This window comes from Gallus gallus, chromosome 14 (assembly GCF_016699485.2).
Source record: "Gallus gallus isolate bGalGal1 chromosome 14, bGalGal1.mat.broiler.GRCg7b, whole genome shotgun sequence".
NCBI lineage: Eukaryota > Metazoa > Chordata > Aves > Galliformes > Phasianidae > Gallus > Gallus gallus.
This window is the reverse complement of record NC_052545.1, coordinates 10,474,358-10,500,124: the sequence shown is the minus strand read 5'-3', so window position 1 is coordinate 10,500,124 and position 25,767 is coordinate 10,474,358. Positions and strand designations below refer to the sequence as shown.

The 25,767-nt window shown below is 37.0% G+C and overlaps 1 protein-coding gene across 5 annotated transcripts in view; it reads left to right on the top strand.

Moving 5' to 3' along the window:
- METTL22 (methyltransferase like 22) overlaps positions 1-25,767 on the top strand; it is a 660,197-nt gene that overhangs the window by 280,592 nt on the left and 353,838 nt on the right. For all 5 annotated transcript variants that reach the window (XM_046900661.1, XM_046900663.1, XM_046900659.1 and 2 more), the window contains one exon: positions 1,741-2,534. The gene's annotated coding sequence lies outside the window, so the exon portion shown is untranslated. The remainder of the gene's footprint in view (positions 1-1,740; positions 2,535-25,767) is intronic.

Below are 25,767 nucleotides of genomic sequence, written 5' to 3'. Positions count from 1 at the left end.
TCTTGGTCATGGTGGAATGTCTATTCCACACTGCTCCCTGTGGGTCAGCATTCAATAACCCAGTGAATTTCTTGCTGAAATAAAATGATCACAGGTTATCTTCTCAAACTTTGTCAAAAAGGTAGTGTGCTTCACAGGACTGACAAGTAGTGCCATGGGTGCCCTTCTATTATATAACTTCCTAAAACAGATACTTACACCAGAAACTGTTTAGCAGAGAGACCTCTAGCACAGAAGAATTTTTAGTGATTAAATATTGGAAGAACTTCTGTTTTCTGTAAATGAGAAGTTAGAATCATACCTCTTAATGAAAATATGTTATATTTAAAGTCTCCTTTACTCCTGTTTTAAATTTGTTTTTGTTTCTTTGATCAGCTATATTAGCCCAATACAGATATTAGGAAAGAGAAAACATCCAATAAATTACTCAAGGAAAATATCGTGATGTCATCTCACCTTTTTCTTCAAAAATCAACTATTTAACACAATATCAAAACATTCCATTTAACATAATTGAAATTGATTATTTTCTCTAAAATACGTTATTGAAGCCAATACAACTGTTCAGCTAAATCAAAATCAATAAAAACATTCCAGGAATTTTCAAAGTGTTAGCTTTCATCTGCAAACAGGTAAAAATAAAATTTTGAAATATTCTGATAAACAGAAGTTATTCTTTCTGAAACATCTCTAAATGTTGTCTGCTGAAAAATGTTTCAAGGTGTGGAAGATGACAGTAGGTACTGTGTTGTGGTTTTCATGAACAGCTGCAAGTGGAGTGGTGGTGTAATATTTTTATAGCTGCAGTAAACTTAAATTGTTACAGATTGAATGCTTTTTTTTCTAGCCAATAATTAGCATTTTCTAGTGCTGAAGTATTGTATTTCAAGAGATTTTTATAAATGTATGATAAGAACAAAAGAAAATAAAAGGAGATAGGAGGATTTGGTCTATAAAAGATGCTTCTCTGATCAGTTTCAAATTTCTGAATCCCCAAAAGCAGCTACTGTTGTCTGTGCAGCTTTTTCAGAGTATATAAACAAGATGGAATTCCATGTAGTAAATGACTAAAACTGCTTTTGATCAGAATGTACGGTAGCAATCATTAAATATATCTTGTGTGGTGACAGTAGGAAAGGCATTGTTCTCCATTCTGCTCAATGGTCCATGCTGGAACACTTGTTTCATATCTTGAAACCATTTATGATTGCAGTTAAAGAAGTCAGCGCTCTAACAGTGCCAATGAATCAAGTAAAGTCATCCCATTCATCTGTCTGTTAAAAAAAAAAAATACTGGAGAGAATAAAGACAAATACAGAATCCAGCCATACCCAAAGTTGCATTAAAAATGCCATTTATCTTTTAGTCAGTGGAATGGGATAGATAAGGAAGTAAATAGTTTAGATTTTGTTCGGGTTTTAGTTTTTTACTTCTCGTTTCAAGCCTTCTTTTGAAAATAATCTCAATGAAAGTAAAAGTTGACAAGCTGAGTTTGCATTTTGAACAGCTGTCCACCTGCAGATGTGGCTTTTTGTAAATCAAATGAAGATTTGTTCATTATTTTGTTTATTTATATGACCTTGCTGCAGTGTGACTTTGTCTTCCACCTTTGTAACGGGCATAAAAGGGAAGTAGGTTTATCTGATCTTAATTCCTGTGAATCTTATCAGTTCAAGGTGAAGCTCTTTGTGTTTGACTGACAGACTTAAGCAAACTTTATGATCTTTTTTTTTTTTCCAGATAGACTGGCCCCTGTCCATTCAGCCCTCACGTACAGAAAATACCAAATTCTGCCAAGATGTACAGGGTATTTTGCTTCATGTGTGAAGAGAAGAGCGCTGCCTGGAGGATTCTCATGTCAGTGCCAGTAAAAGCAGAAGCCAGAGAAGCTTGCTTGACCACACTGCCCAGCTGTAATGAATGAATGGATAACATCTGATTGTTAAACAGGGCCACATTTCCAAATGGATCTCCGAAGGGCATGATGGAGTAGCCAGCATGGATTTCCTGCAATTACTAGACTATGCTCTACAGAGCATAAGTGGTTCCTGAAATACATATCCATTCAAGATGTGGATTCTGGATATTGTTTTCAGACTATTCATATGTTCACAAGACCAACTTGGAGCCCCTAAGTAGATTCTGCACACATCAAATTAAATTTAAGCTTCAAGAGCTATTTGCTCAGGATTCTTGTATCTACCTTCACATTGGACCAAACCCTGCTTTTGAGATGCACGCGCTGAAACATGGATATGAAATATCTGCAAACTGGGGGGAAGAAAATTAAATAAAGCACTTAAAAGATGTACCATATGACCTGTTCTTTACATCTGGCACATCTCACACTTCACAGTTGAGAGGACGTGGAAAGACTAAAACTCTTCATTGCCTCGGTGCAAAGCATGGACAACTGCAGCCTGAACCACCACAGGCACTACTAGAGAAGGTCTAAGCTCAGAAGAAAACAACCTGTGTGCTGGTGATGTACATCTCTGTATAAGCACCTTCGGAAGAAGTCTATTTGTGATTTGGTAAGTAGCTTCTTTTTTTCCTAGTGTTCACTGGAAGGAAACTGTATAGTTTGTGAGTCTGGAGCTTATCTATTTAATGGTCATCTTTTATTAGAAGAGTGGATATAGGATGTTCATTTCTAAAGAACGCAGATAGAGCTCACCTTGTTAGTGAATTTCAACGGTCCCTGCTGTTGGCTGGCAGCATCTTTCACCACCTTCATCAGTAACTGGTAGGAAGTGTGTTATCGGCTCCCTATAAAGTGAATCTTACTGTATCCTAGGGTTAAGTGTTCTTTCTGTGCATATCTGTATTGGATCATTGGATGTATTTAGCTTGGCTGGCAGCCTTAGAGTCATGACTGTGTGTGTGAAGAAGGCCTTCCAGGCATCTCTTCAGCAAAGCAAGTAAAGCAGACATGTTCATGGTTCTCAAATATATTATAGTGACTGTTTGGTAAGTGTTGGAAATATTGTGAAAAAGAATGACGAGGAGCAAACATAATTGACCTGAAGTCATCAGGACTGAATCTGGGAAAACAGAATTTTGAAAAGTACTGTGTGATAAGCTTAAAATGTTTGTGGTTCAAGTGGTTTATAAAGAAACTAATTAAGCTCTAGTTAATGTCTTAAATTGACATCTTTTCTTCTCTTTTTAAATTTTCTGAAAAAAGATTCCTAGAATCAGGACTTAGTCTAGAGAATATAAGTGAGTTTCTTTGCACAACTGCACTGTTTTTTTTTATGAATTTCATTTTCAAAATTGCTTAGACTTAAGACAGGCTGAGAGGTTGAGATTGAGTGTATTGGCATTACATCTGTGAATGGCACTTTGGCTTCTCATGTTGGATTTCTACTTTTGCTCTTAATTGCTTTTCAAAGCATTGGGTTTGTAGCTGTGAAAAAAATCATAGCATGTTATTTTGCAATAACAGTGACAATGGCAGAAAAATTCTGGTGCAAGCACACGAATGGGAAGGGCCTGCATGATAGCTATAGCAAGATTTCAAGTCATGTAAGTAAGTATGGTGACTTTGAAAAACTGGTGAGAGAGAAATGGAAGTAACTGGAAAAGTCTGGGAAGCAGGAATGTATATATCTATGAGATATGTGATTAGCTAATGTGAATTTCACTGAGGAAGGAAGAATGGTTCAAAAGTAAGGGCAAACTTGATTTAAAAAAAAAAAAAAAATTCTAGATTTAGAAATAAAAAAAACTCTTCCCCAAAAAGCAAATACAAAAACTTGTTTTGAGTTTAGCCACATCATTTGGTCTGGGCCTCAATGCAGATCTCTTTCAAATTGACCTCGTGTTATCGATCATTTACCTTTAAATCTGTAGGACTGTAGACCCAGTCCTACAACTGAAAAACTAAAATTATCTACTGAAGATGGAAACAGAAACAGTGGTGCATTTCTAAGTGGATTCAGATTTTTATGCTAGTATTTGGTGGAGATGTAAATTTTCTTATGGTTCATTACAGTATGTTCCCACTGAAGCAATAGTTCAGAATTGATTTTGGTCAATAGTCGATTGCTTATGGTTTTAGGGAGCCAAACTATGCAAGTATGCAAGGTTTTGTTTTTGTTTTTTTTTCCTATTTACATGGTAGTTGTAGTACTATAATTAGTATTTTATTTCAGGCTAAACTAGCATTTTTGATGGTTCTGAGCAAAAATGCTAATGTTCATGCTGAATGCAAATAGAAGAATAGCATTTTTCTAGGCAAATAACAAATGCCTTTTTATTTCTTGATAAGGGATAGAGTATAGTGTCAACATGGGCCAAAGGCATACTCCTTAATAAGTCAGTAAGAATATTCAGTCACTAACAGAAGGAGTTGAATACAGACGGACGGTCACTCCCCTGGTCTGATGAAGGCCAGGATGCTATTGGCTTCCTTGGCTACCTGGGCATACTGCTGACTGTTCAGCCAGCTGTTAACCAGCACTCCCTGGTTCTTTTCTGATGGGCAAATTTTCAGCCACTCTCCCCCAAGCCCACACCACTGCAGGGTGTTGTTGTGACCCAAGTGTAGCATGCAGCATTTAGCCTTGCTGAAAAGCAGCTTGACAAGCCCTTCCACCAACTCCTTCCATCCTTTGGATGTATCCCATCCAGCACCATAGATTTACAAACGTTCAAATAGCGTAACAGTTCACTTACAGTTTTCCATTGGATTATAGGCTTCATCTCACTCCCAGTCACAATTTTCCAACCCAGGAGGATGGGTACCTGGAAAATATTGACCTTACTAATAAAAGCTAAGGCAAAAAAAGCATTTAGTACCTCAGCCTGATTCTCATCTTTTGTCACCACATTTCCCTTCACATCCATAACAGAATGGAGATTCTCTTTAATTCTTCCTTTGCTTGTTAACATATTTATAAAAGCATTTATTATTGCCTTTTACTGCACTGGCCAAATTGATTTCCAGTTGGGCTTTGGTCCTTAAAACTTTCTTCCTATTCTGCTTGATAATATTGTTACAGTCTTCCTGAGCTGACTAATCAGAGATCATAAACTCTTTTTCTCTTTACAAGTTCCTGAAAATGCTCTTTGGTCAGCCAGGCTGACCTCCTTTCTGGACAACTTGGCTTTCTGCACATCGAGCCTTTAGGCTTTTGTTCCTGAAGAAGGCCCAGCCTTCCTGGAGTGCACGCCCCTTCTGAACCACTTCCCAGGGCACTCTATTAGCCAGGCCTCTAAATTGGTCAAAGGCCACCCTGTGGAAATCCAAGGTAGCGGTTCAGCTAACTGCCATTCTTAATTCACCAAAGCTATCATTTAATGATCACTGTGCCTAAGACAGCCCTCAACAATCACACTTCATTGCACTTACTGCAATTGACCTGTATCCACTGGGAACTCGATTGAAACCATCAATTGCTGTTTACAGTAGGACAATGCCTCCTGTAACCAACTTTCTATACGTTAGTGAGTCAGTAAGTTTTATTGTGGATCCTTGGATGCAGTATGGTTAACAGCTGTATTCATTAATCATACAGGCATTTGGTGCAGTATCTATGGTTTGTTGTGGTCTTTTCTCATAAAGTTTTCACCACAGTTTTCCTTTTTTTATCCTATTTGTAGAGTCTAGGATAAATGCCTTAAGTCTCCTTTTTACTTGTTTTCCAGCTACTCAGACATCCTAAAGTTTCAAATGAATTCAACAGTACATCTGTAGTCAGGCAAAGAGTTCTCTGAAGCTGATGGGAGATTTGCCTCAGTTAGGGGTACAGAATTCAACCAAAGTTGTTAGACTACTTATGTAAAATAGTAAAGTTTCTCTTGCAAATTTCGTACCATACTAGACTGAAGTCTGCTTGTTTTACACTATTAAACATCCCATCCTTTGTCGCACAGTGGAATTTAAGATAATATATTTCCTCTGCTGGGTCTGTTTATGCTTGGAAATTATCTTGCTGTATCCATGTGTTGAAAATTTATGAAAAGTACTAGCATATCTCTTGCTATATATATTTTTTCTGAGCACAGTTTTGTAACTTCAGTGTGGCTTGAAAACTACTTCTTGCCCACAGCTAGCAAGAAACAATGATTTCATATTTCCCAAAGTGGAAGCCAGTCAACAGCATTCCTCTTTATTGCAAAGAGGGGATACAATAATAAAAAGACATTTGCTGGTGGAATATTGCCAATAAAGTACAATAATATATTAAAGCAGATACTTAAAGTTGAAATTTATGAGTTTGTTTTTCTGTGCCAGTCAACGTATTTTCATATGTTAACATCAAAATGCAGACTCTCAGCAAAACCTTTAATAATAAAAACAGCAGCTGTCAAAAGCAAGTGGAGAATTTTAACTTTTGATATAAGGAGTTTATCTTGTGATTACTTTTTGTCTCAAATTCAATTTTCATTCACTATTTTTTTCTAGTAAAATATTAATCAGCTTGTTCCTTCATATACCCTTCAGTGGAGCTCTCAGACTAATAGTCCTTCTGTTCTGCCCCTTCTCTTCCAACAAGATTAATTCAGAAAATGAGTATTTCACTTAGGGAATAGGGAAACTAACCAAAGCTAAGGGATAGCATTATTTTAAATTATATATTGTGTGTATCTATATATGTATATAATATATATAATGTATATATATAATATGTATACACAATATATATAATATATATTATCATATATTATATAATTATTATTTATTATATAATTATTATATATATTCCACATGTATTCAGTGCTATCCCCCACAAGTAGCTCCTTTCTAAATTAAAAAAAAAAAAAATGGAAATTTCTAAATAAAATTACCTTAAATAAACTTTGTTTTTAATGGAGTCTCTTAGTATTTGGTAAACCATTCCTGTTGATATGCACACATGTAACGGAGTATTCAAAATTGAAGGATGCTTCTTTAAAAACCAGAAAAGTGAGGCAGGGTCAAGCTGTTAAATTACCTCACCTGTTTACTGTCTGCTTGCCAAACAATCTGTATAAAACAGTGTTGTCTGTAATGTGCACAGAACAAGGTATGATAAATTTAACTGCTGCAAAGCATGTCATCTGGAGCTCCTTGAAAGGTATAATTAGGTTCCAGAAAAATTAGTTTCAGGTTCAAACTACCAGTTTCATGACCAATAGGATAATGACTAATTCTCAACCTGCAAACTTTTTTTTATAGATGGCTTTATAATGCGATTGATCCAAGACAGATCTGCTATTGACTTTCATTGGAGCTCTGTACAGGGACTAAATACAGCATCCAGCCCAAAGTTTGTAATGGAGAAAACAAAGACTCACGACTCCAGTATGTTAATATTGCACCCATCCAAACGGCACTGTTCAAAGACATACATGCAGTATAATTCGACTCACTAAATTTAGGCTGTAGTTTTACATTCCTATCAATTTCATCTGATTTGAAGACACATAAGAATGTCTCTTTTTGAAAAAACAAATCATTTTGTATGCTTCTTAGTTATCTTTTTTAACCTGAAGATTAACAAAATGCTGCTCAACACGCTTGGTTTTGGTCATCGTCTGTGAGAGTATGTGCCATTCAGGAAAAGCAGTACAGCTCTGCTTTAGGTAATTGGCTAAAATTAAGAATGTATGGTATCTCATTGCAACACAGTTACAGGTACATAGAGATTAAAATTTTAGAAATAAAAAATAGGTAAATGAGGAAACAAGCTGAAGGTCAATGGGAGCATTTTTTACAGACTGTGAAAGCATTAAGGATTGTGACAAATTTTTTGCATTTGAGAGTTAGACGAAACAGAGGCAAAACTTGCATTCTGATGGGTTTTCACTTATAACAGTTGGGAAAGGACATTCTTGTTGGTTTTTAAAACAGTGCCTGTGCCTTTGTTAAAATATATATGGAGGAAAAAATGAAAAGGGATCCCAGCTGTTAATATACTAGAGTGCTCTGTGAAGCAAAAGTGTATGTTTTTAGTTTTATTCACAGCATGCCTTTAACTTACTCAGTTTGGACAAAGTAGACTAAGAAAACATTGTCACTGCTGGTCTTGTTACAAGGGTTCTGTTAGTTTCCCTTGCAGAGTGAAGTGTGATGATAGGGACAGATTCACATCTGTTTATAAACAACCATAAAGCCACACTTATGTGCAATAAAGAAGTGAAGCAAAAAATACTGTCTCATAACTTCCAGGTTATTTTTCTGGTTTTACTTCTTATTTCTGAACCTGCTCAAACTTACATCATAGGAAATACATGAGTAAGGAAAAAAAAAAAAAGAAAGTGGAATATTGTTACTTTAAAACATCAGGGCAATATAGCAAATAAGGCAAGGTGTTTTCTTAAATATCTCTACATCTCTGACTTCCTGAGCCTGGCTATTTTTTTCAGCCAGCAGCAGTTTCTTTTTAAGGACTTTTTTTTTTTCCATCTACATTCATTGTCTGACATTAGCCCTTCCTAAATGGTAGCAAATGAAAGGTTATAGTTCCACAGGAGCCTGGCTGCAGTTTTGTCCTTGGCTGCCAAGTATATATTGAGTGGGGTTTTGTAGGGTGTTTTTTTTCCCATTATTCAGATAGTGATACTTGAAATAAATTGAGATTTCCTTCTATTCAGTTAGGTGTGATACTGTGAAAAGATTTTGCTGTCTCTGGTTTGAATATCCTGTGGACAAAGAAATGCCTTTTACCTAACACAAATACCACATAGAACAAACTTTCAATCCTAATCAGGTAACTTCCTTTCAGAAAGAAGTTTCAGTAAGGAATCTGAACTGCACTGCTTTTGGCCTCCTGGTGCTTTCATTGTGTTAGGTTAGGTGTGTTTCTGATATTTCAGATCTTCAGAATTTCTTTAGTTACATATGCATTGAACCTGTATACTAATTATGTTTTCCAGTTGGTGATGACATTAATTGCCAGAAATAAGTGTATAATGCAAACTGATACCCTTTAATATTACTTTACGTTTAGCACTGTTACTTTTGTCATTAGCAATTTTCTCTCCTCTACCCTATTATGTTCTACAAAGAATATTCGTGTATTTAAAAAATATTGAAATACTTCATACTTCATTTGGGTTTTGTTTTGCACTTTGAAGTTCTGAGTGAATGCAAACGTTAAACCAAAACTGCTAAAACTGTAGGGTGAAGGAATTGAAAGATGACATAATTTGTCAAAACTGTGACAAGTCAAATTCAAGGTTGTTTCTCAGTAAATATTTCAGAGCAAGAGGCAAATGAAATTGCAGAAGCTAGAGGGGAGTATCTGAACATTGTGAAAAACAGAAGGGAATGGACTTGAGTCACTGTAAAGCTTACTAGTTCTAGAGTTAGATGGAACTTGCTAATAAATGAGATACACTGAGAAATGTCTGCAGATCCCGGGAAAGAAAATTACCAGTGTCTAATAACTGATAAAAATATATGCATGTAGAGCTGTAAGGTCTTAATAGTGCCATTAGGAGACTGACATTTGTGTTCCTCTCTACACCTTTGGGCAAAATAAACCCAAGTGCAGGCTGGGAGCTGGCTGGATGAAAACAGTTCTGTGAAGGCTTAGGGGAGGGCATACAACACAAATCACACAAACCACAGATATCTGCAGTGTCTGGAGTGCAGCCAACAGGTGCAGTATGGTTGTTGCAATCCTCTGTGCAGTGCTGATCCAGTTACCAACCAGCATGGCTCTGGTTTTGAGCCCCAGAGATCTGGAGAGATAACTGAGAAGCTGACCTGCTCCTGAGCGGGGTTTTGGGATGGCTGGGAGCCTACGTTGCATGGATGGCGTATTGAAGTTGAGGGACTAGAGCATGCTTATTCCTGTAAAGAAGCTGGAAGAAATCTGATGGCTGCCTCTGACTGAAGGTGGATACAAATACTAGAGAGACAAACTCTTATAGTGATGCTGCTAGCAGACAGACAGAGGAAATGACCATGTATTAGGGCAGGGGAAGTCCAGAATGGATGGAAGGTTTAGCACTTGATTGTTTTGCTAGAGGTAATTCAGGCCCTTTGTTCTTGGAGATCTGTATTTGTACTCAGTGTTCTATGTGATCTGCTGAAGGGTGGCAAAGATTAGAGATCAAAAAAGAGCCTTGACTACTGATGGCCCCTGCAGCAGGACCTGTGCAGTGTCACCACCTGCCCTGCTGCAGGTGTTATCAATCTCTTCATTAGCAGTAATTTTCCAGTGTTTTCATCTGATGACCTTCTGGAATGTGAGTTTGTTAGAGCTTTCTCATAGCTAGTCTAAAAACATACACTGTAGTCTAAGGTGCCAGGAGATGAAGGCAAACAAATGCCACTTAAGGGACCATGTGCAGGTATCTCAAGTACATCTATGGTGTACAGACAAATCTGCCATCTTTTGAGAAATAGGTTTTTGGGTTGAGTGACTGTCCTGTAGGTTTCTCAGCAGTGGTGGTGAGATCACTTACTGGAGATTGTGACAGTGCATGGAAGAATACAGTGAGTTCTCCCAGAGAAATAAAGCAATGTATGATTAGAATTTTCATGTAATATTGTCCAGCTTTTGCTGTGTTATAGTTCAGCCCAGCTGTGTCAGGTTTGGCAATTTTTGCTCCTTGTCTGCCATCAATAAGGCTTATTTTTTCCTATCAAGTATATTTTAGAGAGCTTTGTTTAGTAATGCTCAGCTGTGTGTAGACAACAAAACCCAGAGATTTTTGGGCTTTAAACAGAAAGTACATTGTAATAGAAATAAGATTTTCTAGATCATATCAAAGTCCTACATAGACAGATATTGTCTCTCATGTTTGTTTTTCTAAATCTTCTTTGACATCAGCAGCTGGCTGTTTGGGCTGGAAGTGTTAGTTTTTAGTGGTAGCTTTATTACCCTCTCCCCTATCTGAGGAAGCAGATGTTTGATATTATAGTATATGTCTTTCCAGCACCATGTTTTGTAGATTCAGTCCTAACATTGGAACCTTCTCCAATCCAGTGCCTGCCAGGAATACAGGACTGTATAGTCTGCTGTTCTTGTTCAAGGTTACCTTACAACCTACAAGCACACCCTTACAGTCCCTCCTGGTGAAGTTCTTGAAGAAAGGAATATGCTGTATGTGTGGGAACAGTGGAAATAGACAACTGTGAGAAAGGCATTGTATTTAATCTACTTTGAAGTTATTCTCTAAATATCTGCTAGTGACCTACAGCTTGTCTTCTAAGCATGCTTACGTGGAGAACCTAGTAGGCAAAGAAATGTTTTTACATAGTAGCTTTCCATGTTGGTCATCTAATAGCCTTAGTTTCATCATGTAATCATTTAGAGCTATATTGGCCAACGTTGCTAATTCATTTCATGTCTTGAGAGGAAAATGGGTGTATGATATTGCTACTATTATGCCAAATAGACTGCATCCCACAGGGGCTTCTTAGTATTACTATGGTCTGTATAAGCAGCCAGTAACCTTAAGGAACTGCAGATCTCTGGGATTCTTGGATAACAGTGAGCGCTGAGAAGAGGCAGTGGGAAACGAAAACTGTTTAGTAGGTAAAGAAAGTCCAAGAATTGTTTTAGAGTCAGGTTTTTTTTATTATTATTATTAGCAGTATTTTCCATAAGTATTCGCCTCCTTCATTTATACCAACAATAAATCTACCAGCTGTATGGAGCAGTATGCATTAAGTGAACTGATACTTTTTATGCATAGGAATTTTGCCATGTGATATTTTGTAAAATAATGTGCAAGACCTTTTCTTTCTGCTTTTGTATTAGCATTGCTATAATAGATTTCTGTGACATCTTTGATAACTGACTTACCTATATTCTACATTCTTTTTAATTTACCCATTCCTAATGCCTATAAATAAGCTTCTTGCAGCTGCTGTGTTTAGTATGGTTATCTTGACCAATAAGAGTTTTGGATCACCAAGATTTTTTCTTTCTGTTCAGTATGAGCATTTCTTTTTGGAATGACTTTCCTTAGAGTCTTGCTGTACATCACAAGATTGTACTACAGTAAATACAGATGGGATATTGAGCTGCTTCATTAAAATCACGTTGATTTGTGTGAGGCACTTGGTTCTTGTTAGTTTAGATTCCCTTCCTGAGATATAGGTCAGATTTAAATAATAAGTGATGGTTGTAAAATCTTAATTAAAATGATACACTTTTGTGAGTAGGCAAACATTCTTTAATTCGTGTTGGGATGGGAATATCTTCTTACTCCTTGGGAAAAAAAAAAAAAAAAATTCTTGAATAGGCCAGACCAAATTAATTCTTGTAGTTACCATTAGTGACTTACTTAAATTAACAGAGATGATAAATATGAACTTTTATCCTAACTGTGTTTTATTATTTAGGGGAACGTTGTTTCTGTTGTTTTTTGTTTTGTTAGAGCTGGTTGTGTTGCGTTGCTTTTTTTTATTGTTTTCTGTTTTCCCCCTTAGTAGTAAAAAAGCTTAATAATTTAACAGAAACCCTCCTACTGTTTAGTCACTTTCTTTATGTGGGATTTGCTTCTACACTGCTTAGGTTTTTTGTGGTACAGTGGCAGAGTGAATGTAAAATGGCTCTGAACTCAATTTTTAAGAACTCATTGTCTTTTCCCACCAACTGCCACTCACAGAACGATGGCATAAAGTCTGAAATGGTGTTATGACAGTGTGGGATAAGATCCTCAGGCAATCTGACCTGAAGATGTTCATGTCGCACCACTGCAATTAAGAGTCGCATGTTGGCATAGTTTGCATAGGTGCGACTGTATGGCTGTACAACATACCGAAGCAACAGAGCAACAGCTCCAGAGGTTTGGGGTTGACTTACACTCTACTACAGCTCCAGTTTACGCAAGTTCCTGAGTCACCTTCAGAGGTACTGTACTGAATATAAAAATTATTGCTAATCTCTATGCAGTTCTGAAGCAAGCAGAGGCAGTAAAACTCTGGTTTCTATTCCTCCCTCACTGCCCCCTCTTCCCCCCACCTTTTTTTTCCCTCCTTTGTCCTCTGTAGAGCTGCTTACAAGTACAGCAGGGAAATAATGTAATGTCTCATCTAAGAATATATTGTGGAATCCACTTTTTATCCCAGGAAGACTTTTTTATTTCTTTGCAATAGCTTCCGTGGTAAGCACAGTCTAGATTCATTATGGATATGCAGAAGAGGATTGTGTGAGCCCCTGATGTGACTGTTGCTATTCTTTTGTCTCTTTCTCTCGCCCTATGTAAATATAAACAACATGTTCATTGCTGAGGTTTTGTCTTGTCTACAAAAGCTGCCTTCATGTTATCCATCAGTATTATTTAAGTAGGACATGCTGGGCTGTTCATGATACACTCATACTGTAAGTGATAAGCTGTAACATATGATATTCATTTACTTCTCCATTCCAACAGTAATATAGTGAAGACTATAAATTTTCCTGTTTGTTCTCTGACCCACTGTTCTTGGGTTAAGCAGCATGTTTTGTCTACATTTGTCAGTTGTTACAAGCTTCTAGCTGCTGTGGACTACGGTATTGATGAAACCTGGAAAATGGAGCCTTGAATAATGTATAAAGCATTAAACATGCAACCATTTCACTGGGAAGAAAAAAAGGGGGGGAAAATGTATTATATGTTTTCTCTGTTGTAGCTCCTTCATTTACAAAACATATTTGTCAAGTCTTTTGCTAAGAATAATGCCAGGATGCAGTTTCCCATCATTCTTCTTAATGGGACTGTCTTAGTGTTACAGTAAACAACCATAAGTCTTGTGCCACAGCCATTGTGCAGCATGCTTAGTTTTTTCAGCTTCCAATTAAGGGTATTTTAAATTTGTCGTCTACAGTCATAAGAGTGGTTGTACAATTTCTGGTCTTGCATCAGGAGAAGGACACTAAAAAAGAGTGTTTTAAAAGGCAACAGTGCGTTTGCTGGACTGCTGTGTGACAGGAGTGTGTATGTTATTGGGTTCTTAAAAGTTTGGTCCTTGGATGAGCAGCATACTTCGAGGTATTGCAGAAAAGAAATTTTTAAATACAAGAGTTGAGGGTATGGAGGGACAAAAACCCCTACTTCTACCTGTTAAAGCCACCCGTCCTTAAAAAAAAAAAAACAAAAACAAAAAAAAACAGTATGGATTCAAGTATTTTGTTGAATGGATTTATGTGATAAACCATTAATGTATCTTTACATTAGCAAATGAAATTTCTTATTTGTGAGACCAGAGTCCAAGTCTTCAGTGGCTGTGAATCAATGCAACTACACAAGCGTCAGTAGAACTGTCATGATTTATATCAATTGAAACTCTGGTTTGTTAAATTCTTCCTCTTTTGGAAGTGTGTATCAGCAGCAGTGTGTTGTTGGATCTGATTTAGCCCCAGTTTGACATGCCATAGAATTCAGTATTGCACTGGGAAATTTCAGTTAAGTTGTGAAGGATTTGTTGAAGTGAAGTTTGATTATTCTGACCAAAATGGAGTTATTTTGGTGAACTGTGTGTGTGGAGGACATTCGTGGTGCTCCCATTTGTCCTGTTCTGGCTCTGCCCTAGGAGTCAAATTACTTTCCACAAATATCAAATTCACTTAAAATTCACAGATATTATTTAAAAATAAGTTATAGATGTCAGTTTTCTCATGTTAAGCAGTTCATGGTTTCATTTGGTTACTTCGGTAAAACAAGAATTGCTATATGTAGGTTTCTGCACATAAATCTCATGCAGAGAGTTGTCCTGCAGTGGCACATCAGTTTCCTTGAGTCTGATCCTCCTGAAAGCCTAATGCACTGGACAGCTGGGAAGAGTACACTGCACGCATGCACAGAGATGTGGCTGCAGGACTCCCATTAACTTTATCACGGTCACACAGTTAAATCCCTGCACATCATGCTAAATAGTTGCTTCTAAATGCGTTTCTCCTCAACAAATTATTTGCCAAACACAGAAGTAAAGATGTTTATGAAACAAGGAGAGGAATGTGCATGTCATTGGAGGCAGAAATATAACTTGTATAGAATGTAAATCTTCTGCCTTTCTTGGAGGTCGTCATTATCCCACGGATAAGATAAACACCCACTGGAGCAGAATATCTGCTTCTCAAAACTGATGGGATCAGTACAGAGACCATTTCGGCAGGGTTATTCATCAGTAACACAATTATAGGTAGCATGGATTGCTAGTGAATGGTTTTCATGATTGCTCCAGAAGGTATGATGGTTTTGGAGTGAGAGTTTATTGTGCTTTAAGATAATTCCTCTTTTTAAGAAAAATGCTTTTCTAAAGCTGTGGTGTTTTCTTTCAGTGGCTCTTCAGTTGCTGTTGTGCACATAGTAGTCAGTTGCCATGCTGGAGAACATCCCCAGTGGTAACTTCGCACAACTCCTTGTGGTTACTGGCATCGTTTATTAGCATTTGAAGAGATTAGCTCTCTGTTTTTCATACAGATAGACTCTGCCTTTTAGAATTAGTAGTTTGAAGCCTTCCTTCTTCTCCGCTAAAGAGATAAGGGTGATTCCATTGTTCGTAGGAGTGCAGGTTTATGCTACTTCTGCACATGGGTGTCTGTGATAGACTGATGTTTAACCTTATAACTTCATTACCAGTCTCCATCATACCTAGCATCTCGTGGTATTTTGTCAGTCTATGATTCTGAATCCCTGGCATTACTTTCAGCTTTTGATTTACTGACTATGTTCTTAACATGAACCTTGCTAGTTTAATTCTCATCAGTGCTGCTGTCTGCAATTCATCTTCTGAAGAAAATTATGATCCACTGAAAAGCAGGAGGAGATACATAATTCAAGAAGTTTTCAAGTTCATTTTCAGGAAGATGAAGTGCCGAGCACATTATATGCTGAGTAGGGTTCTTTGAACAGTAACAATGCCACCTGCAGCACTAAACATGTATTATGAATAGATGTTTTATTGCAAGCAAACCAGTAACAGGAGTGGTCAATCATTACTGCCATCTTTCTCAGCAGATTAAAGATTCTTCTGCAGCTGCAATGACTTCCGTAGAAAAGTACACACTGATATAGAACTGGACTCCATTTCTGAGTCTCACATGTTTAAAATAGGTAACGCAGTACATGCATTCCTTGAAGAGAGAAATAGAAAATATCTAAAGACAAATGCTGTAAAAGAGTAGTGGAAAGCATGGCTGCACTGCTGCGGTGTGCCTGATTAAAGTGGTACTCTCTCCAGAGGGAATATATGAGGTTACCAGTAGGTGCTGCTACTAACTATCAATAGCACTGGAATAATGTGTTCTGTTCTCCATCCTACCATGTAATTAAATTAACAGTAGTCCACCTTTATGATATAAATGTTGTGCAGTAAAACAGAATGTGAAGGAAGTGCTGAGCATTTAAGTAGGAAGCTACACCTAGGTAACAGTGCTGGATGAAGGAATAAAAACAGACTGAATTTTGGGATTGTTTATACGTAAGTTATTGAAACTATTCCCAGTAGAACCTGAAGAAAAATTTGGCCTAAGGTACAACACATTGAAAACCTAATATTTATACTACTGTCTTGCCACTTTATGTCTGTGTTACTCCAATTTCAAGACACTCTATTGATGTAAGTTAGGAGTGGAAAAACATAACTTGTTCCCAGAGACCAAGGGTCTCGATCCTGCTTCTCTGAAGGCAACAGGAATGTTGCCACTTCAGTCCTTATAGGATCCAGCAGAATAAAAGCCGAGATTTGTGTATGGTACACTCTGTACATAGTTACCTGAAAACATTTTTTTTATCTTGAAACAAAATGTTAAGAATTTCAAATTAAAGTATCAAAGATGTTGGTCTTTTCACCGTCTAAAACCGATTGTTTTTCCAGGTCTTGGGCTGTTTAATAATTTGTAACAGGGCTAGCAATAATTTGTTTTGGAGCGCTTTAGGAGGCTTCCTTAAGAATCTCCTGGATAGAAATTATTTTGCCACTCTGCTTCTTCTCACCTGTGGCTTGCCTGGACCTTTTGTGTGAGTACTGAGTGGAGATCAGTGAGGCTTTGGGTACAGGAATGAGGTATCCTCTGTAGAGGAGAGGTTTGGAAAAATAACCACTCCTCTGAAATTCAGAAGTCTAAGCTAGAGAGGTTATTTCTAATATGGCTAAATGTAGTAAGTTTTTGATCATTACTGTTTTTAAAAACAGCAATATTTTTGAATTAGCAGTGATTTCTCATTTAATAATACAGACTTTTAGCAGCACCCAGGATGCTTCTATGTGTCCCCTTGTTCTTACTGATGACAGTAATTGGTGGTGACACCTGGATTCTGGTGTGTCTGCTGCACAGCTTCCCTTGGAGCCCTTGGAAGCATGCGGTGCTTTGGGAATGAAACTTGCTTTTCTCTGAGAGATTGGTCTCACCTCCAGGAGCCAGGTGTAAACCTCTGTAAAATGAGTCTTTTCCTGTGCTAGTGGAAGACCCAGTACTCATTGACAGCACTGTTGCATTTTGAGTTTTAAGCAACTAGGCGTCACATAATAGATATCTCCCAATTCTTACTGGTGGTTTGGGGTTTTCTTTGGTTGTGTGTGTGTGGTTTGTTGTTGTTTTTTGTTCTTTTCTTTTTCTTAAATACAGAGCCGAGGCAGTACTCTGAGGTGATCCCCAGAATGTTTCCTGTGCCCAGGTGCCAGCCTGCACTAGGCAGGAGGAAGATCCAGATGTGTGTACCTTTTGCCCAGCCAGGACACAGGAAACTTGGTGTTGTGAGAATGACAGTGCAGGAATGAGTTCCCAGCAAGTAGCAGTGCTGCCTTCTACAGCCTAGCATGGGGTTGGGACTGCTCTCTTCTATTCCTGCTTGGTTCAGGTATTTCTTGCTTTGAGGCCATTTATCATCTTAGCAAAAATCCTCAAAGTCTCAGCTGATGGGAAAATGTGAAGAAAGCAACCTTCTACGAGGACTATAGAACTTAGACAAACATAAAATCCTATTCTGTTTGGGATATGGGATATGGTTGGGCTAAACTCTGAGTTTCGTGAATTTTTGAGTTCTTAACTAAAATACAGAATCAGAGCCTGCACAGCAATGTTTCTCTTTTTTTTTTTTTTTTTTGCATTTCTGACTTCATCGTTCTTTTCCTTACATACTTTTTCTTTCTTCTGTCTGTAAATACATTTGAGGATTTCTGTAGCTGTATGTCTTCCATGTAAAATTAGAATGAAAAATGTTGTGAACTTCCTTTGTTAAGATGTTTCTTCATTTTGCAGTTTTGCTTGAGCTAGGATTTTTGAATTAGGATTGTTAATAAGCAACAACAACTGCATTCTTTTGTATAGTTTTTTCACGCTGCAGCGAAATGAGTTCAGAAGAACGTTCTGGGATTGGGATCCATATGCCCAGTGTAGGAATATGCCCATTTTTGCTTCTGCAGAGGAAATTGTGCAGTCTTTTTCAAAAATTTGGTTAATGTTTTCAGAATCTGTTATGATTATAATTTCCTTTAAAAATAGATGGAATAATAAATGAAAATTGACTGAAGAATAATTATTATATAATTATATAGAGAAGAAGAATAATTAAAATATTAATATACAACTACTCTTATCATAAAGATTAAAATGTTTCTTCTCATTGAGCTTCCAAAGTACTTCTGTGATGCTTTTGTTTTCCTCTCATTGTTGTAAGATTAATCAATCCAAGATGAAAATTATGACTTTAGAGAAGTTAATGCTTGATTTATACATGATGATCAAGACACCTAATTTTTTATTCTTTTGAGGAAGCTGATATTAAAAAAAAAAAAAAAAACAATGGTGATTGGCTATGTCTTTTAATTCAGATCAAATGAAAGTAATTTTATCACGAGTAATTCCTCTTTTATTGGTCACCTCCCTCCAAAGTTCTTCTTAGAAAACAAAATGCAGTTCTTGTTACTTTCTCATTCAAAGTTGCTGAATGTAAATGAACTTTTAGAAACAATACAGAATCCATTTGTCAGGATAATAACAGTTCTCTGTAACAATTCTTTCTGTCTCTTCCTGCTCCCCCTACCCACATTAATTATAATGCTCTTGCAGAACAGAGCTTGATTCCCTTTTTTATTAAGGTTGTTTCACTCTATTATTGATTAAGCTTATTTCCCATGATAAATAACCTTCCTGTCAAAAAATGATTTATGAAAGCCAGTGGTCTTTCTTTTTCCAGTTTGCTTTTCCTGTGGTTACATATTACATATTATCTCCCGCTGACTGGTTTGGGCAGTCTTTGAATCTACAATTACTGGTCCTCATTAAGAGAGCCGAATTTCAGTGCTGTAAAAGGCTTAGAGATTGATCAGGTGAACCATTTAATTTTAAGTCAAAAATATAAGTTTCTTTCGATGTGAGTAGATAGTATTGTGATATCCCTTTACATCTTCAAAGTGCAAACAAAGTAAGGCCACTCTGCATTGTAGTTCTGAAGCTCCTTGGAAGCATTAACTTTTTTCCTCATCTTCCAGAATAACCCAACAATTATCCACAATGACTGAAGAAAAAAAAAAAAAATCAATGGTTGAAATCATAAACTTTTGGACTGCCAGTAACCCTGGTTGGATTTTAATCTTTCTTTTCCCACTATGCATATTGCTATGTGTACAAAAAGAAAATGAGCTTCTTAGAAGGCAGTACAGTTTTATGGCAGCTCTAGAGATTGAGGAAGTGTGGTTTTGTTCTGGTATAATTTGTTCAGTTATGTCTTCACCCTAAAACACCTAATTTTGGGGAGCTGATACATTTTGAGCTTTTTACTTAGAAACCATTTTCTTTTATGCTGGAAGGGATTCAGGGCGGGTATCAACTGAGCTCACTGTGGGTCTGGTAGGAAAAGTTAGGGGAGAGAGGGAAACAGGCTTCCCAGAAATGTTATTCCTGTCAAGAAATACATGTATTTTATTTACCTTTTTTGTTTTAAACTAACATTTTGGGTCTTGTGAATTCATTGTGTAAACTGGAAAAAAGACAGGATGTCTCTAACCTGTGTTTATGGATGAAAATTGTTCTGGAGCTTCCTTAGCTATGTCAGTTGCAAGCAGTGATTTGTCCAAAAACTGTCACGTACCTTACTATATTCTCAGACCAAAGTCTTCACCTGTGTCTGGACTTTTCCATTCTTTTTTCTCATTTCATCTGTGTTTCCTGGTATCCATTCATGCAGCTCCAAGTGTTTTAAATATATGATGCAGCACAAAAAGTTCAAGAGCGAGGTGAACAGAGCTTGTCTTTTGGGTAGCAGGATAGTGACTGCCTTTGATCTGAGTCTGACGCTGTGGAGTCCAAGCATGTTTTCTGTGCAACAGAAAAATAGAAATGAACAGTCTTAAAAAACATTCTATAAAGGAATGTCACTGTTTTTCACAAATCCTGAGGGCTGATTGTACATCATCACCTTTACTAACATTTTTACATAATTTGCATTGCAATTCTGTGTAGATAGATACTGCATTAGACAGACCTATAAATAAATAATCATTTTTTAAAATTGCTCTTACATACCCTTGAACTTTCATACTAAAATCTTAGTGCTTATAAGTGAAAAAACCACAAAGCAAAATCTAATATTGTCATTGCTTTAATTCTCGTTCTTTGTTCCTTCCAGTCGGGACTCTTAATAGAAAGTAACGGTAACTACATAATCTGGATATTTTCTTTTCTGAGACAGTAGCAGAATTAGAGTCCTGGAAAGATAGCAGGTTGACATTTGATGTTTTTAATACCCAAAGCCAGCTTCAAAGAGAATGAGTCAATGTCACAAACCTAACAAATCACCAGAGACAAACACTTTTTGCCTGTAGCAGCTCTTTCCCAGAATTAATTTTGATAAGAAGCATTTTACAAATGTGGTGGGTTTTTTTTCTCCTTGTCTGCTGCTTAGCTTGCAAAAAAAAAAAAAAAAAAAAAAAAGAATGTAGTTTATTTGTTCTTGTCTACTATTGTGGGGCCATAATATTTCACAGATTTTGAAAGGACCGCTTGATCCTCTGACAGGTGATAAAATCAAAGGGACTGGTAAAGGGCAATCCTTTCTCACTGTCTTTTAGAGTGGCCTCTCTTAAGGAGAGATTCAGTGCTGGTGGGCAGCGGGTCCCTGGCCTTCCAAGGTCAGAGGTGGTCCTCCATGTCAAAGATGTTTCTCTTCTCACATTTCTGTGGTAACTAAACTCTGCACATTTCTCCAGTGTGTTATCCCTATTTGAAAGACAGTGAACTGGCAGGCAGAGAGCCTGACATTACAGGCAGCCTTTAAGACACAATGTGGAGGAGCTGAGTCTCAGGCTCTGATCCCTCTTGCAGGGCAGGATCTTGGTTGGCTGAGGTGGTGAACAAGCTATAACAACTCAGTGATGCATACCGAGTTGAAAAGCTGTGCAACAGCCGCTTCAGTGGTAGTCTTGTGGGCAACTTTCCTTGTCATGTATTAAATTCATTCATAATTGTTAAACAGCTACTCAGAAATCTGCAGTTTCTCAGAATGCTTTCTGCAGTAATTAACAATTATTACATCCAAATGTATGGATTTATATTAAATCCAAAGGTTTCACTCTGTGAAACTATAATAAAGGGTCTTACTGTGCCTTGAAATGCTGTCTGGCTGTTTGAGTCCCTTCTGCAGAATACTCTATGAAATGGATTAAAAAGATGAGCTCATCACCTATTTCAGTAAGGTAATAGTGGGATGATTATTCAGTCACCAAATGAAGAAAACAATGTATTTCAGTATATCAGGCTAATGAAGTTTTAGAATAATATTTAGATATGCAGATATAGACACTCAATTTTATCTCCTTGTTCAAGTTTAATTACTAAAAGAGTTACTGCCCCTCAACTTAGTAATTCATTTTAAGTCTTTTGGTTTAGGTTTACCTCAGTCTGTTTAGAGACTTGCAGACGACTGGCTGAAGTTGCTGCTGGTCTGAAGGGAGATACAAATCAAACACTGAGTTTTGAGATGAAAAGGACCACGTCTGTAATGTGCTGTGTGAACCTAGAGACCGGTGCAAAAGAAGACTGTGCGTCTTTAAGCCACTTGTCTCACTTCTGTCTGCAAAGTGCCCTGGGGACTGGGATGGGCTCAAGCAGGCAGCATCCTGCCTGTTCATGATGTCCTGTTTGAGGGATGTGAAGTTTCCCTGGTGACCTATGTAGTGCATGTGATGCTTCTCTCGGCACAGTGCCTACCCTGACAACAGAGCATTGGTTGCTCTGACTGTGTCTCCTTTGGTAAATATTCTAGAAGCGTATCTGAAGATTACAAGACTTGCAATTTGGGAGAGCTAGGAATATTGCATAATTTGTAAGGTATGCTTTCAGAATGACAACCGAGGGTTCTGAGGCTAGACAGGGACAAAACTATGCATGTGTCTCTAGGTCTGTGACTGCTACTGAAGTTTTTTTGTTACTTTCAGATCCATTGTCCTCAGATGAGAAACCTCATGGCTGTTTCATCAAAGTTGATAAACGTGGTCTTCATCATACAAGCTGATCTATTCTTGTTGAATCCAGATCTTTGTTAGGTTTATTCATTGCCTATGTGTTATAAAACATCACTTGACAATAGAAGCATTTATGCCTCTAAGTATCCAAAATTCGGCACTCAAAATACCTTGCTACCATCAAAATCATGGGGATTCTTTTTATTTCTCAGAGGCATTGACAGAGGTGAATGAACGGATTAATTTGATAGCTTCTAAACTTTCAATTTAAAGTAAAGCTTCAAATTGTGGTGTTTACAATTTCATTCTCCCTCTTTCTCACTAAGGCAGTCCATCTGGTAGAATCCTTAGAATTGCAAATTTTAGGAGGTTCTTGGTGTCCTAGGATTTTTGTAAACCTGTACTGTGTGTGACATCTTACCAAAGCAGGAATAAGAACCAACTTATTATTCTGTGTGACTTTATCTTCGAAATATTTATTTTTCAATTAGAGCATTCTTTTTCTCTTGTGCTTTACTTCAATGGCACATCTGCATGAGTACCTTTTTGTTTTAATAGGAGATGTATCTGTGAGAGGAGCTTGATATTTCCAGAGATAGTGAATTGTTCTGATTTCCAGAAATAGCTATGCCAGGAAGAAATGTTCTGATTACTTGAAGTGTCTGGCACAAGGGATTCAAAAAAAAAAAGCTAAGGAGGAATCAAAAGGCCTTGCAAGGACCCTACAGATGCAGGACATGTTCATATTCTACAAATGTTGAAGTGAATGTATTGAATTTGAGAAGATTGGTCAGTTCTTACTAAAAATAAATAGAAAGCTATTGCTTACGTTACTAGCTCATCACCATACAATATACTACTGTCATTATTAATGTTGTGATTAATCATCCAGATTTGTTTGGGATTAGTATTATTTTTTTTACTATCTAAGATGCCATGGCTTAATAGTACTGAAGAAAATAATGTTCATGGAGTACATTCTCTAAGAATGAACAAATTGTGTATGTCCCTCCTACGAATATTCACTACATCACACCTCCAGTAACGACTTATTTAAATAGAAAACACGTTGAATGACTGAAAAGAATTTGCTAGGTGAGTCAAATGACCAGTACAGGTGCACTTGGAAGTTGTATCATGGAGGTAGTTTGGTGTTCCTATGCAGAGGGCCACGTGGCAAGTTCGAACATCACATTTCTCTCTTTGACCATGCACAGTGAGGTGCCTGAGCATACAAAGAGGTCCATAAGTACCTTCCTGAATACTTCTTTCTCTCATCACTGATAGAGCCTCATCACGTTAATCATTCTCATAGTTAAGTTGCCATTTTTCAGCTACTTTGATTTACTTTTAGGCAACATAATTTGAGTTGAATGCCAAGTGTATCTTGTTAAAACTTCTAAAGTGCTTTCAGACCACGTGGATGAAAGGTACAAAGGAGATGTTGTTTTCTGCGGTCACAATATTTGTTTATTTAAAAGCATGCTTTTAGCTTCCGTAAGCTTCTGTAAATTTCATATTTCTTTTTATTGTAATAATTTATTCCCATTCGTCTACTGAAAGTAAAGTTACAATGTCCCTTTAAATTTTAAATTTTAAAATTACAAATTGTCCCTTTAAATTTACACTGACTTATCACCACTTGCTTCCATATTGGTGGTCTTAACACATATGATAAATTTTGCTAAATTATTTTTGCTTCTAAGATGTTTTCAGATTTTTACTGAGTAATTTTGTCTAGATGGAAGACATATTTGTATTATTAATTTCTTTGTGACAAACACTTTAGAAATATTAGTGATAAGGACCACATTCATGTTTGAAGTAAAACTTGAGGTGCTTATATCCTGGAGCTCCACTTCCACTCAAAGAACGAAGTCTAATTAGCGCCGACAATCTGGCTATGTCTAAAGTGTTTCCTTTAAAAAAAGTTTTTAGGAAGTGCTCTAAAATTATCAAAAACGGAGGTCAAGCAGTGGCTTTATAACACTCCATTGAGTCCTCTATGTGCCAATATACATTTTTCATCCTTAGCTTAAGGTTGTATTAATAAAGAAGAGGTCTGCTGCACATTATGCATCTCCTGATCTCGGCTGCTTCACAGGAACAGTAAGCTATGAAACTTCAGAGTAATTTTTGCTATAATAATCTGCTTCTGTTCCTACTGATGAGGATCTAGTGCTCCTCTTTCTGACCTTCCATGTTCACCAGCCAATCAAGCCTGAACAGTTTCAGCAGTGTTAAACTTCACAGCTATTTCTGTTACTCTGAGGTCTGTCCCTATCGATTTTTAAAAAGTCAGCATGCCAGGAATTCATGTCAGATGTCAGCAAGCTTCAGAGTCACCAATGATAACCTGCTGTCTCAGCACATCATAGCAGAACAGAGCATTCATGTTGTTCTGTTCCTGATTGTCTAGTGAATTGGGAAAACATTGTGCAAAAATACAGCAGCTTCACTGGTGGGAAAAAATTGCTGAACAGCCCCAGCATAGTAAAGCAACACCATCTGCTTATTTTTGCTACCCTTTATTTCTGTATCTTGGTATCTGTCTCTTTTTTTGGTCAGACAGGATCATACAGCAGTTTCCATGAGAATATGTATATATTTATATAACGAAGAGAGGGATAAGAGAGAGCTCAAGGGGTGGAATGTGTTTTCATACAACACGGCATTTTGTCCTCCTTCTACAGGATAGCAGCAAGGCTGGGAATTCAGTGCTGTTCATTAAGCTTGGTGGGCTACTTGTGGAAAAAAAAAATAATAATAAAAATAAACAACATATCCATTATATTCTTTAATTTTAAATCCATGCACTTTAATCAGTCATGGTTGAAGGGATGTTAATTCATCTTTCTGAGCATAAAGCATTTTGCTAAGGAGATGCTTCCTATTGTCCACACAAATTCTATGTGTGTGGCAGTTATTATACTTTGTTGTAGAGAATACAGTTAGTGATTGCTCTTACAACTACTGTAGTAGACCAGATGAGTTTATTCCAGGTTAGAAATTTTTATATTTCAGTAAAAGCATTGTCCCTTGACAACATGAACACCTTCTGCAGTGTTATATGACACTTAAGAAAGTTACACTACACTAAAATTCAGCAACTTCTGTTGTTGTGGGAGCAATTGTGCTCTTCCTTACTGGAGGTTTCATAAACCTATTCACTGTAACATTCTGGTTAAACTGAAGACAGCTTCTATTGATTTTTTTTCTTCCTTTTTTCCTCCTCCCTTTTTTTTTTTTTTTTTTTTTTTTTTTTTTTAGAATTTATTTCTTGTGCTTATACACGTGGGGGACAAAGAGAGTATCTAAGTATTTTTTCCTTAATCAGGCTGAGAGAACAGAAGGGTTTCAAGGTCAGTAACAGTGCAAGATGCCTTTTATGACCTCCATCATCCTGTCTATTTCTTCTGCCTTAAGAAGTG